Source organism: Myotis brandtii, unplaced genomic scaffold (assembly GCF_000412655.1).
Source record: "Myotis brandtii unplaced genomic scaffold, ASM41265v1 scaffold123, whole genome shotgun sequence".
NCBI lineage: Eukaryota > Metazoa > Chordata > Mammalia > Chiroptera > Vespertilionidae > Myotis > Myotis brandtii.
The window spans coordinates 9,017,372-9,032,347 of record NW_005354291.1 but is presented as its reverse complement, the minus strand read 5'-3'; positions in this window follow the sequence as shown (position 1 = coordinate 9,032,347).

Genomic DNA, 14,976 nt, shown 5'->3' with positions numbered 1-14,976 from the left:
CCCTCTGACACCCAGGAGCAGGCCTAAGCAAGCAGGTCGTTATCTCCCGAGGGGTCCCAGACTGCGAGAGGCCACAGGCCGGGCTGGGGGCCCCCCCTTCCCCCCCCCCCCCCCCCCCGAGTGCACAAATTTTTGTGCACCGGGCCTCTAGTGTATAGATAAAATAGAAGGAAAGAGCAAAAGAGGAGAGCTGGTGAATGAAGTTCACCGACTGCCTTATCTGTAGCAGAGATCCAAAGGGTATTTTTAGAAAATTTTTATTTGGAAATAATTTCAAATTTATAGAAAGTTGTAAAACTAAAAATAATACAAAGAACACCCTTACCCAGATTCATCTACTGTTAACATTTTACCCCACTTGCTTTATTATTAATTTCCTTTATCTCTCTCTATATAGATATATTTATATGTATACACACATATATACACACATACACAACACACACAACACACATGCACACAACATATATAAATGCTCTGAACCATTTCCAAGTAAGTTAAATACATGTGGACCTTTATCCCTAAATAGGTCAATGTGTATTTTCTAAGAATAGGGATATTCTCTTACATAGGTACAGTACAATTATCCACCTCATAAATTTATATTGATACAACATTTATTACCCAATTTTCCATCTACATTCAAGCTTTGTCAGTGGACACAATAATATAATTTGTAGCATATTATTCCCTCTAATATAAGATGTAGTCAGGGGTAGGTATTATACAAGGTGGGGCAAAAGTAAGTTTACAGTTGAAACACAGAATTTATTCCTATATTATTATTTATTAATTATTGTATTATTTTTCCATATGAAAAACTGTAAACCTACTTTTGGTCTACCCTATATTTAACTATCATGCTTTTTAGTCTCCTTTAATCTAAAACATTTCTGCAGCCTTTATCATATATGCCACCCCCACCCTTAACCATTTATGTTTAGTAGAACACTCTTTACTTGTGTTTATTTGTTGTTTCCTCACACTTGGATCTAGGTGTACCTTCCTGAGTTCAGGCTGTTCAATGGCACATCTAACTGAAAATGTGGAAGCAGGTTGTTGTGGACTTGGACATCTTAAACCTCTTGCTGTTAGAAACTGTTGGACTCAATATGGTGTATTATAGCCTAGCATGAACTCTTCTTTGTTTCAAATTTTGCAAGAAAATTAAATATGCAAGAAAAGCAGATTGATCTGGAACATGCCTCTTTAACACATTCTTTTGCCTTGAACTGTGTGGAATTCACAACTAGTAAATTCTAATTTGAACTGATTGACATGTGTCCTACATCACTATTTTGTAAAGTATTTAAGGTGATATGTTATATCCGAATATCTAAGACCATATTTCTTACTTATGCATCTTCTTTCAAATATAGTATAGTATGCATATTTGTCCTCAAAAAAGAAACTTCAAGTAAAGAAAAGAAAGAAGTCCTGGTTGCTTGTTCCTATAGCAATAGCCACACACATAATGTGATTTACATAGATGTGTTCCACTGTGGGGGCCATTTTATTGGTCAGATGGGGGCTATCCAAAAATGTGTTCTCATCATCAATAACCTGAGCTCCCAGCCTGTGTCCGGGTGGCCTCTGCCATTACCTTACGTGTAATCATTGCTTCCCTTTGAAAGAGAAGCGTCTGGTCTCTCAGCCGAGCCCACAAGGCAGCCAGCAGTAACCTCCCACTCTCCTTCCACCTTCAGAAGAGCAGAGACAGAAGCTGTGTTGTACTTGCTGGAGCTAAAAATAACTCATTTGTAAATGTGTTACCATGACTTAATCCTTCGAAGCAAAGGGAAAATAAAATTACCTCTCCTGAAGGTGAACTTATCTAGGTGGGGGCAGGCAGGTGTGAGAACCATCTTTCCCTGACCTGCAAGGCTGTCCTTCTGGTTGAATATGAGGTGGTGATAAAAGCACAGCCTTTGGTAAAATATTACGTTTGACACTTACTAGCTGGGTAACTCATCAGACTCACAGTCTATTTCCCCTGAGGCATGAAGAACAGGAAGAGAAAAGACATACCAGTTTAAAAAGCCAGTTCCAACCAGGAAAACAGGGACCGCTCCTCACAACAGAAGGAATTTAATGAAGGGGGTGGGTGAACAGGTGATGGAGGCTGGGAAGCCGCCCAGCGCAGAGCTAACCTCAGGCAGGCACTTCCACTTAGGCTGAGGAGGCAGATGGAGGAGGTGGTGCTACCACCAATTGTCGGGTTGCCAGAACTTTCTGTTTAGCACTGAAATCCTGGTTGGTCACCCTCGTTCCTGCAGAAGCTAAAATCCCAATGGCCCATGTAGTGGGAACTGTAGCCACAGAGGGCATTCAGCAGCTGCCAGAGAGGCTGTCTCCAGTAAGGAGAGAAATGGGATAAGAGCTACCCTGGCTTCTTCCTCATCCTCACCCTCCAATTGGTGCTCCTATTGGCCAAATCAAGCTGTCCATCAACTGAGGTGGGAGCCAGGAAAGGCAGCCTCCCTTTTCCCAGACAGAGCAGAACAGAGAAATGGTGAAGAACACACCTGAAGGCACACAGGCCCCATGACAGTGGATCTCTGACAGTGGGCAAGTTGAGACTTGGTTTCCGAGTCTGTGCAGTGGTGACACAGTACACAGTTGTGAAAAATAAAGGAGGTACGGATAGTGCCCAGTATACAGCCTGGCACATTGTAGGTAGAGTGGTGGGAGGATATTTTTGCAATATTAGCCATTGGTTTCCTACTGGTATGTCCTTTCTCTTCTTAGTTCTTAGCTCAGGGGAGAGATGTGCAGGGGAAGTAGTCTTGAGTCTCTTCCTGGATATTGCCTTCCAAAGTTTATGTCTTTGGGGTCTCAAATGTCTAGGCCAAATGTCTGAGACAGAGGTTTGAGTAGGGTAGAGATTTCCTTTCTAGTTGACCCAACCCCCCTGTTAAACTAAAAATAAAAGGCCTTTCAAAGTGAGAGGCAACAGCATTTATTTTCAGACAGAAGAATAGCTATTCAGGATGCACTGATTCAGGCAGAAGCCTGATTAGGAATCAAAGGCAAGGGTATCTATGAGAAAGGAAAGGAGAATAATTGTGTCAATAGAATGAAGACATTTCTACTGGTGCAAATCACATAGCAGTGATGTTAATTCTAAACAATATTTTAAAATTTTAGTTCAGTCGTCATCAGTCTTTAGTCATAATAACTGCTTTCACATTATCTTTGCAAACAGTCCTTTGGGACACAGTGTTGCTTTAGGCCCAGCCCGAAGGCTATTTTGCCCTGTTTTGACATTCCAAAGATTTGAGACAGGAGACATGGAAGGCAGTTCCTCTGACGTGGCAGCTCTGGCTCTATTTTAAACTGGTTCTGTTTATAATATTGTTCAAACCCCCAACCCTTATATTTAATGAGGATTCCTCAGCAAAAGATTAGGAGGAGGGATTGGAGGAGAAGCAATAACCGCATCTGCTCTGGCAGATGCTAGATTAAAGGACCCCTTGGCCTCCCTCTAGTCCAGCGGTTCTGAACCTGTGGGTCTCGACCCCTTTGGGGGTCGAACGACCCTTTCACAAGGGTCGCCTAAGACCATTGGAAAACACATATATAATTACATATTGTTTTTGTGATTAATCACTATGCTTTAATTATGTTCAATTTGTAACAATGAAAATACATCCTGCATATCAGATATTTACATTACGATTCATAACAGTAGCAAAATTACAGTTATGAAGTAGCAACGAAAGTAATTTTATGGTTGGGAGTCACCACAACATGAGGAACTGTATTAAAGGGTCGCGGCATTAGGAAGGTTGAGAACCACTGCTCTAGTCAGAGCCTTGATGAGACTCCAAAACCTAAATAGGGTTCTGGGCCTGAGAGGAGAAGGGGACCTGTGTTCTGTCTGGGGTGAGCCCCGGGGAGAGGCAGTGCTCGGGCAGAGAGGAGTGTCTGCATGGTGGACGACGGACTCCTCCGCTCTTCCCATCACCCAGCAGGGCCCACGTGTACAGGGCGACTGTGGACCTGCAGAGGCAGGCAGATGGGAGGAGCTACTTCAGTGGCAGCCTGAGTGAAAGCTGAACTATGTGTTTTTCTCCCTGGAGCCTAGTGAAAAGCCTTTAAATGAAAGATTGAATGAAGGAAGCACCTTGGGACTCGCCTAGAAAACACATCAATGTTCTCACAAATAAGCTGCAATTTTCAGGGAGCCCAGGCCAGGATGGGGCTTGGATTGCAGTGGACATCGGTTAGGTTTGGTCTCTCCTCTGCATCCAGGCTAAGCCAGTCAGGAGATTACAAACCCTGCATGATTGCTTTAGTAGCAGGCACACAGTCTCAGGGTAAAAATTTTGGGGTTTAGCTATTGAAAGGTAGATTATTTTCTTATTGAGGGGCTGTTTCCATGAAGCTCCATATGGGACAGAGAATGAAATCAACACGGAGGATGCTGAAGTGGAGACCAAGAAAATCAGGTCTGGATGGCATCGTTTGGACCCCCTGCTCAAGCTGTACCCGAAACTGACCCTATCCCTGGACTTTCCTGTTGTTTGAACCAATATATTTCATTTTTTAAAAGCCCATTACTGTTAAATTTCCTGTCACATGCATCTTAAAGAGTCTTAAGTGTTACACTGTTCAACCAGTTTATTTACTGCCCCATGTGACTTGGGGTAAATGACTCAAGCTCCTGAGCCTGTTTCCTCAGGGGGTTTAATGTGTAGCCCAGGGTATTCAACAAATGTTAATTTCTTATACAGTATTGCCTCGTGTTCAAAGAGCTTAGGTTTTGAAGCTGAGCTCCTGGGTTCTAATTCCGTCATTTGTTTGCTAGCTGGGTGTCCTTGGGCGAATGACTTATCCTCTCTGTGCCTACATTGTTTCATAACAATGGGATAGCGTTTGTATCAGTCTCATAGGTTTGGTGAGGCAGTGGATATGGAACTGGATTTGACGTCAGAAGAGCTTAGCTTATGCCTGACTTCTGCTACTCACCTGCTCCTTGACCTTTTGTAAGTCACGTAAATCATCTGGATCTCAGAGATCCACAGCTACTATAACTGTTCCGTTTGTTTGTAAACTGTCAATAGTCTTTGGAAAACCCAGCGTTTATCTGTCAGTGTGGTTGCCAAGTTCTTGATAAAATCGTGTTGTGAAATGGAATCATTTTAGAACCACTGATAAAGCAACAGCAGTCACACTGGCAGACCATGAAATCACAGGTCAAACTTTGATAATAAACATATTCTGGGGCCCACCGTCCTAGATCTCTGTTGAATAGGCTGAGGGTGAGGCATGGGAGCCTGCATTTTTAAACAATCCCTCAGATGATACTGATAATCACCATGGTTTGGGAACTATCATACAAAGGGGCTTGATAATCCAGCGATGAGTCTGAATTCATTCATTTGTAGCTTCTTAAATGGATAATATGAATTTAAAGATAAGTATTTTTATATTAAAAATTATGCACACATCATAATAGAATATTAGCTCTGGAGTGAAGTGGAGATGATCAAGTTTGATCCATTTATTCACAAGTCACCTTTTTCCAAATCTCTTGATGTCTCTGGATTCTGGAGGTTTGCTCAAGGCCCTGTCTTTTACAGAAACAGCTACAACTAGAAACTGGGTCCTGACTTCCCTTTTCCTTTCCTTTCATCGCAACAGGACATTCAGGAGACATGCTCTCTGTTTCAAAGAATAAAAATTGAGATTTCAGGTCCAGCCAGCGTGGCTCAGTGGTTGAGCGTCAACCAGTGAACCAGGAAGTCATGGTTCGATTCTCGGTCAAGGCACATGCCCGGGTTGCAGGCTTGATCCCCAGTGGGGGGAGTGCAGGAGGCAGCTGATCAATGATTCTCTCTCATCATTGATGTTTCTATCTCTTCTCTCTCTTTCCCTTCTTCTCAGAAATCAATAAAAAAAATTTTTTAAAAAAAGTCAAATTTCAGGCTCACTTTCTGAACATTGTTCCCAGTTCTCCAGTTTCAGAGAAGATGGCAGAGAGGGGTATTGCCTTTGCCTCCCTCCTGTATTCTTTTCTAAACTCGAGCGGTGAAGTGCTAGGCTGGGAAGGGAAGGAGGCTTAGATTACTGAATGCTGATTCTGTAATCTAATTTGTAACCACAGACAGGCTACGCAGAGCAATGAGACACTGACCCTACTAGGGAGATCCTCTCAGAACAACTTTCCTGTGGCTAAGAGGGGCTTCAGTGAGTGTTTCTTCTTCATGTCTGTTACCAGGCTTCAGAAATATCCATCTGCCACGTACCATTTAATTTTCACAGACATTTCACTCTTTTCCGGAGGCGGTGAATGGATGAATAATCACTCTTTTAATGTGGTGAGCAATATAGATCCCTCAGCCCTGATCTTATTAATTCAAATACCAATTCTGTTTACTTAATGATAAATTATACTTATTTTAAAAATAGTTTCGTAAGACATTATTGTAATGTACACACACTATTCTATTCTAGCATTTGTACTATATTCTTACTCATCAATCATAAAACTCTTAATGAGCCTATATTTCAGAATAATCAAGCAAACCTATTATTACTAAAAGCCTACTGATATTTCATTCAAGCTGTCTGAAAAATGATTCCATTTAGATATAATTTACTTCATCTATGTCTTTACATTTGGTTTTGGTTGTAATTACTAAAGCTGCCATCTAATTCCATGTATTGTTTTTGTTTCTATAATGAGGAAGCCTGTTTAACTAGGAGAATGGTAAAAATGTTCTTTATAGTAGTTAATAACCTCTGCAGGAAATATTAATCCCCATAACACATGCATGAAGCTGAGTAAAAGCTTTCAATAATTTTCAAGGATAATTTGGTTTTATGAATGGAATCAGAAGAGTATGTGCCCACAGGGCATTTTTTCTTATACAAATAACAAAGTCATAAATGTAATACTTTTAGTTCAACTTTTTATGCAATTTTCTTCTTGAAACAGAAGAGTTATAAAAATAAAATGAGAGCCAGAAACCAAAGTTCATGTCACTTGTAACTGGCTGAGCTTTCTAAAGTAGATTAATCTCTTTAGAACTTAGTTTTCTCATTTTTTAAAAAAGGGAAAACTAACCATCCATATTTTAATGCCAATATGAGGATTTAAGTGGCATAATTTATATGAAAGAGCTCTGTAAAACTCTTTGCAAATGTTAAAGATTATAATAACTCTGTGAAGTTTCATAAGCTATTTTGGCTTGTAGGAAGATAAAGCAATTCTTATTCTTTTGCAACAACTATTATTATCCCAATAATGACCTTATCCATTGTGCTTTTTGCAATCCCAAAGTCGGCTCATATATATTATTGTTTCATCCTAAATTTGCATATCTGTCTGATAGGGTGAATTTTATTTTCCTTATTTTATACAAGAAGGGACAAAAAAAAATACCCAGTTAGGTAATAGTGTTATTATCTCAATTAGAGTCCAAGCGCTTTTCTGGAGGTCACCTGTCTTGGGAAGCTAGCAGGTCTTTATTAGCATCCTCCTCCAAGTGATTTCCTCAGTGCAGTTAAAAAAAAAAAGAGAGAAAGTGGGAGTAACTATTTGCTTTCTGGGTGTGCAGAAATGTCTTTTCTAGGATGCAGGGCAGGCAGATGCAGAAAGACAAGTTGGCACTTCCCCGCACTGGCCACTGGTGTGTCTGAGACGTCACTGAAGTGGCCAGACCTAGGAGAGCAGGAAGTCTGTACCACATAGAGAGCATGTGCATATTCTTCTGAAATATTGACATAGGCACATAAAAAGGAATGTGTGGCAGTACACCACGTTGCTCCCTCTGTGTGACAAGACCCTCCCTAGACACAATGTCGTCAGTAGTAGCACACACTGATTAGGTACTTTGAGGAGCCTGCAGAAGCTGAGAGTTCACAGTGCCCTCTACCCCTGATTAGGTGTAGGACCAGATAAGATTCATCAGCTTTGACCCTGCGTTTGGGGTCTTCAGTGATGATGATGCCAAGTCACAAAAGACAGGAAGTCAAGGGCAATGTTGCTGAAGTGAGGATCCAGGTCATTATGGAATATAGAATGAGGGCATATGTGCCAACATTTCTAAGAGAAGGGTTTGTATTAGTCAGGGTTCTCCAGAGAAGCAGAACAATAGGATACATATAAGGAGATTTATTATGGGAATTGACATACATGATTATGGAGATAGATATTGCTATAATATGCTGTCTGCCAGCTGGAGAACCAGGAAAGCCAGTGGTCTAATTCAGTCCCAGTACAAAGGCTCAAGAACCAGGAGCTCCAATATGTGAGGGCAGGAGGATATGGGTCTCTCAGCCTAAGAAGTGCGAGAGAAAATTTGTTCTTCCTCTGCCTTGTGGTTTTATTTGGACCCTCGGCTAGTTGAATGATGCCCACACACATTGGTGAGAGTGGATGTTCTTTATTCAACCTACTGATGCAAATGTCTTTCTGAAATATCTTCATAGATACAGCCAGAAATAATGTCTCATCAGTTATCTGGGCATTCCTTTACCGAGTCAAATTGACACACAAAATTAACCATCACAGGTTTTATAAGTGGAAGTGTGGGAGGAGGTCATTTAGGCAAGGTAGGAGAGACAGTAAGAGCAATGAGATGGACATCTCATGTTTCAGGACGATGAGCATTATGGCGTACCAAGGGGTTTGTGGTCATCAGATCATAGAAGACTTGCATCACAGATTAAGAAAATTGCTTCATCTGCTTCTCTTTTTATCAGAGTACTAGAGGCCCGTGCGTGAAATTCATGCACGGGTGTGGTCCCTAGGCCTGGCTGGAGATCAGGGCTGATCGGGGCCAGGTGGATCAGGGCCGGGCACAGAAAGAACAAAGGTTGGACGCCGATGCCACCATCGTCGGTGCCCTCCCACCATGCAGTTCCCAGCCTCACCCCCTCCTCCTTCCCTCACCGCTGAGCCGCCACCACGGTGGGCAGGTGGTGGGCCAATCAGGGCCTGCTGGCCGGGTGGAGGAACAGGGCACAGGAGGTTGGCCACCAGCCCCAAGAAGGGAGTTAGCCCTTGGCCCCCGGGGAAAGCGTCTGCATCCACCACCACCTATCCCCAGTTCTCCATTCCAGTCCAGGGCCCAGCCCTGATCAGGTGATTGGGGCCTGCCAACCAGGAGGAGGGACCTCAGGACGTTGGCTGGCCCGGGGGAGGTTGGCTGTAGGAGCGCACTGACCACCAGGGAGCAGATTCTACACCGAGTACCTGCCCCCTGGTGGTTAGTGCATGTCATAGCAACCGGTTGTTCTAGTCAATTCAGTCATTCCAGTTGCTTAGGCTTTTATATAGAGAGATAAGAATCAGTACAATTCTCTTATAGTTCCTTTGGAATCATTTTTGGCCTTGTGTTGTTACTCAGTGGGTTAGAAGAAGGAGAGAGTCCTCCCAAATAAAGCCATCCTGCCTGTCAGCACCCTCGTGACCATGTCCAGTGGATGGGCAAGACATCCCGGGTCTTCCATATGATAAAGAGTCACAGGGCTTGTTTCAGATGAACTTAATACAAGAAGTACCTACCATAGCCTTATTTTTATTTCTACTGAGAATTTTATTTGCCCTAAACCTTCGAATGTACTAGCTCATTTGTCTGATTTTGGTTTTTAAGGGGATACTGATTCAACAAATTGCCTCATTCGTGGTTCTATAATGGGAATACTTACTAATGCTACTTGTTTCATCCAGGTGCTAAGACAACAAAGTTGTCACTGCTCTGACGTGAGTCAGATATTAACAGTGGCATCCTTTGTTTTTATGTGGGATGAAACTGAAACAAAGCATTTCTCATGGTGTTGCTAGGTAACAGAAAATATCTGGAATTTTTCACTCTCTAGGCAGATTCCCTCTTTCCTCCTATTCACATTCACAGATTTCAGTTATCAGTGGTGAGAAGAAAGAGCACTGGGTGAAGATTCTGGACACAATGCCCTGTGTCTCCTTTATGACACAGTGAATGTGGGTCTTGGGCAAGTCAACTTTACCTAAGTTTCATTATTGGTAAAATGAAGAATTTTAAAACAATTTAAAAGTGGAGCTGCTCTTCATTTACTCTGCAGAAATGTATTCAGTGCCTACTATGGCACAGTATTAACCCCTAGGGACACAAAGATGAGTAAATGACCGTCTTTGTCCTCAAAATGCCTCGCATGTAGTAGGAGAATAGAAACACTAACCAGCAATTAGGATGCAATATATTTTCTGACGTGATGAGATAAAGCTCAGCACTATGGGAATGTGAAATTAAAGCACCAAAGACACTGAGTTTGTTTCACTGTATGGAGATACTGCTGGACCGGACTCTGTCAGAACACTCCTTCACACGCCCACACCAGTGCCACCAGTAAAAACAGATACGGTGACAGATCACAAGGAGAAAGAAAAAGGCTCCCTGGGTTTAAATCCTAGTTCTTCCTTCACTCGGTCACTTAGGCAAATACTTCTTCTATACCTTATTTACATACCTGTAAAATGCAGAAGACAATTGAACTATCTCATAGGTTTGCCAGAAGTATAACACCAGTCACTGAAGGTTAGACATTTTTATAGGCAATTCATAGACTTTTATACTTTATTAATTTATAAGATTTCAACACCTTCTTATAGGCTCTCACAGGAAGACAAGAACAGCTTTTAATTTCGGTTGTTGTTAATAAACTTTGCTGGTTAAATTTTATAATTCTATCTCATGTCTCTCCACTTCCCATAGGAACCCTGAGTTGATATGGGACTGGCTGTTAAAGTGGTGGTGTTAATAATATCGCCATTGGTCTTGAGTCTGTAGTTCTAAACTGAGAAAAGCATTTAGGCTGTTAACCAGACAGTATGACCAAGAGCTTCCAAACACGGTAAAATTCATCATGGAAGCTCTAAACAAGGGCACACACTTGCTGTTAATAATCCCTTCTACCACATCATACAGACAAAGTGCTTCCCTTCCCTGAATCGTGTATGTAGGTGGCCTACTGTTTTTTATCCTTTAATGGCACTCCATTCTGTTGGATTTTTATATGACACACGATCTGTCAACGGTGTAAGGTACCATGACTATTTTCCTGGGGAAAGGAAATCTCAAGGATCAATTGCATAAGTATAGGAATGAATAGATATTAATCCAATTTAACCTGGCCTTCAAACCATTAGGTTTTTTACAGCTGTGCTTCTGTTTCCTATCAAGGCTAAGTAGCTCACTCTAGGGCCCAGCCATGGGAGACATTCTGTTCTTCCTTTTCAAGCAGCAGAAGAGACACCGAAATCCCAGCGGAAAAGGGCTTCTCCACAGATGGCTTTGAACATAATGTGCCAGGTCTGTCCTCTCCAGAGGCCCATCCAGCCTCTCTTTAGCTACCTACACACAGATGTTCCCTAAAATTTATTACTTCCTCTTTCTGTAAACAGCTTTCTCTTTTTCGTCAACCTACTGCCCTTCCTCGCTCAAAATAGCAATTTTTACTAACCAATGGTAACCTCATTTAAAGATGAGAACACTGAATCCCAGAGAGTTTGTGAACATCACACCACTTCTCACGGCTTGTGATTCAGTGTTCAGTGGGTGTGGGCACTGGGTGGGCAGCTGAGCAGCAGGTCAGCATGATGGAGCCAACTGGGAACTGAAAGTCTCCCCAAAATGCCCTCATAGGAAGTATAGTGCAGGCGTTGCAGTTATGGGACCATGCAGGGTTATGCACCACGCACATACCTTGGTACTGCTATGCAGCCAGCAGTCCAGGACTTACCCACACATTGAGTTGGGGGAGAAGTGACTCATATCCTGCCAGCTTGAAATACGGGGCCTCAGACTCAAAACTGAAGTTGATTTATGGGAAATGGAGGAAGTGGTGTTTGTTACATGCCTATGCTTGAAAGTTATAACTGCCACACACGTCTTCTCTCTAGGTGGCAGGGAGTGCCTAAGAGAATCTCCTTCCTTTTCTGATATTGAGAGAAGAGTAGAAACGTATTGCCTCTTCTCTTGACTGATACAGCTTCGGGAGTGGATGTGGAATTCAGCCAGTGAGTGTCTTTCATCTCTCTTGTTCCTGGGAAAAAAATTAATAGTTCTCAATCTGCTTCTAAGAAAATCTTCCTTTAATGGAAACATTCAAAGGCGCAAAAAAAAAAAAATTGGCTCTGAGGTTAACAGTGATTTTGCAATGTGAAACTACAGATAATAAATGAGATCTCAATTCCAGTTTTGGGGGGTTTTGCTTTGTTTTGTTTTTTAACATCATGTTTTCACTCCAAAGGAAACTCATCTCCTCTGCCTTGTAGTCATGTGATCAAAGAGCACATCCAATGTAGGGAACTTCATGGCTTCTGAGGCACCATTGATAACACAATAATGGAAAGCCAGGTCTCTCTTGCCCTACCTTCTTTATTACTTTTTTTAACCCAAGTAAAAGGTCTGTCATTTAATTCTACTGAATTCCATATAGTTTATTTAAATATATTAATTTAATACACATGTGTTACTCTGTTCATCTCCTCTCACCTTTTAGTTCTCTCTGAGCTTTTGGAAATCCACTCTTACTAGTACAAGGTCCGGCCAAACATATAATTTTATACCCAGATTGTCTCTTCTTTAACTATGTGACTATGGTACAGTCATCTACTCCCAAGATTTCTATCAGTTGCACATCCTAAAATAGTTATTTACTACTCTACTTGCATTGGTCAAAATTGATATGGAACATTTATACACATGTAAAAGAGTTTGCTTTGCAAAAGGTCAAGTTCTCATGTATTACATTATATCCTGCTGAAGAATGAGTTATCCCACTTGTTCTCTTGTTCCTTCCTTAATCTTGAAATTCTCAGCAAAGCAAGTAGAAATTTATCAGTCTACTTTTAACAGAATGAGACTTTCAGATGCCCAATAGTTGAAATCCCTCCCTGAGCTACATCTTACCTCCTCATATGTGGCTTGTGTTGGGAAGGCGTACATTTCAATAGAAGTGATATCACTTCTATTTCTCCTCTTTCTCTTTCTTGTAAATATTCTTTAATTTTTTTTACTTTAATTACTTTATATTTTACATGTCATAGGAACTATGTTTTAATACCTGTATTATATTGTATCATGTGGATGTTCCATAATTTACATAAATATTTCCCTATTGCAGGAAACCTGGCTTGCTTCAGATTTTCTCTATAAATAAACATTGATGATTTATATTATCATTTATGTCATTTTTCTGTATCTTAGATTTTGTTTCCTTAATATAGATTTCTGGATGTAGTTCTTGATAAATAAATTGCTACAATCTTTTAAACATTGAGATAAAAATATCTTTGACTTAGAAATTCTACTTTTAGGGACATAGTTTCTAAGATAAATGTTAGTGCTGTAAATCGGATCAAATTATATATTTATTTTTAAATGAATGGATATTATAAATTACTCTTAAACAATTCCCAATTTGTTTTCCAAAATAAATAATTAATAAAATCTTAGCAATGTATATAAGTTAGGAAGAAGCTGTCATCATTCAAAATTAAAAGTTTAAAATCTTTCTAACTTAATAGACACAAAACAAAAATGTTACCTTGGTTTAATTTCCATGTACACAAGTAGGTTTATAGTTCTGGGTATGCAAAACACAGAGTTTATTCTTGTATGATTATTTATTAATTATTATATTATTTTTCATACAAACAACTGTAAACCTACTTTTGCCCCACCCTGTATATGATTGCCAGCAGGCTGTGTATATCTTTCAAAATTTATTTACTAATTATATTTCTTAATTTGTGAATTACCTTTTTCTGTTTTCTGCCTACTTGTTTTTTTAAAATATTTTTATGTGTTTTTATTGATTTAAAAGAGAGGAAGGGATAGAGATAGAAAGATAGAAACATCAATGATGAGAGAGAATCATTGATCAGCTACCTCCTGCACATCCCCTACTGGGGATCGAGCTGGCAGCCCAGGCATGTGCCCTGATCAGGAATCCAACCATAACCTCCTGGCTCAAGGGTCAACACTTAACCACTGAGCCACACCAACCAGGCCTACTTGTCTTTCTAATGAAACTCCAAGAAAATAAGAAAAATAAAGAATTAATAAATAACAGTAATAACTATTTATTTGTTTGGCATAATTAGTCCCTCTATTCTAACCTCTTACTCATATGTTTCTACCCCATAAAAAAGATGTGAATGATCTTTTTCATACACAGTGCTAAATATTTATCATTTTAAACAAGTCTCATTCCTTAGAGAATCTTATAAAATTCTCTTGTCACATTTGTGGAATGGACACCATCCAATAGGTCCATATTCCAATGGACTTAACATCTAACTCTTTGTGTTAGTGTTTCTAGTTCACTTTGTTATTCACACATACTCGTTGTTTATGGACTGTGCTTATAGACTATTCCTACGTAGTTGTAATTCAAAAAATTACTTCAAAGCACTAATTAAAAGCTGCAGAGCCGATCTAAGGATATTGATGTGCTATTTACATTGTCACATATCAGGGTTTTAAAAAGAAGCCGAGGAAAGGTGCACAAAAACAGCATTCGGATTTATGTGGAAGCCATAGAAATCAACCTGCTTTTGGAAACTAAGCCATTCTGCAGTAAAGGGTCAAAAAAACACAGTGTTTAAGTGATTCATTGCAGATTTAAAACTTCTATGTAATAGCCAATTTGTAAAGAGTTATGGAGTTCTATATGAATCACTTGTACATAAATTTACTAGCAATATTGGAATTTTATATGCATCAAGAGGCCTCGAAATGTAAATATCTTAAGTGAACAGGTCACAAAATTAATATTGCTGATTTTAAACAGAACATTGATGGATTTCTAGTTATTTAAGAAAATTGAGGTTTCAATCACCACAGAGAGCTTTAAAGCCTGAGAAGTACAGAATTTAATTGAAGTCTTTCCTGACTCTTGAAAATTTCCCTCAATCTCTGGACAAATGGTAGTTCTTATTTTGTTGTATGAGAATAATTGGGGGGCCCAGCTGGCGTGGCT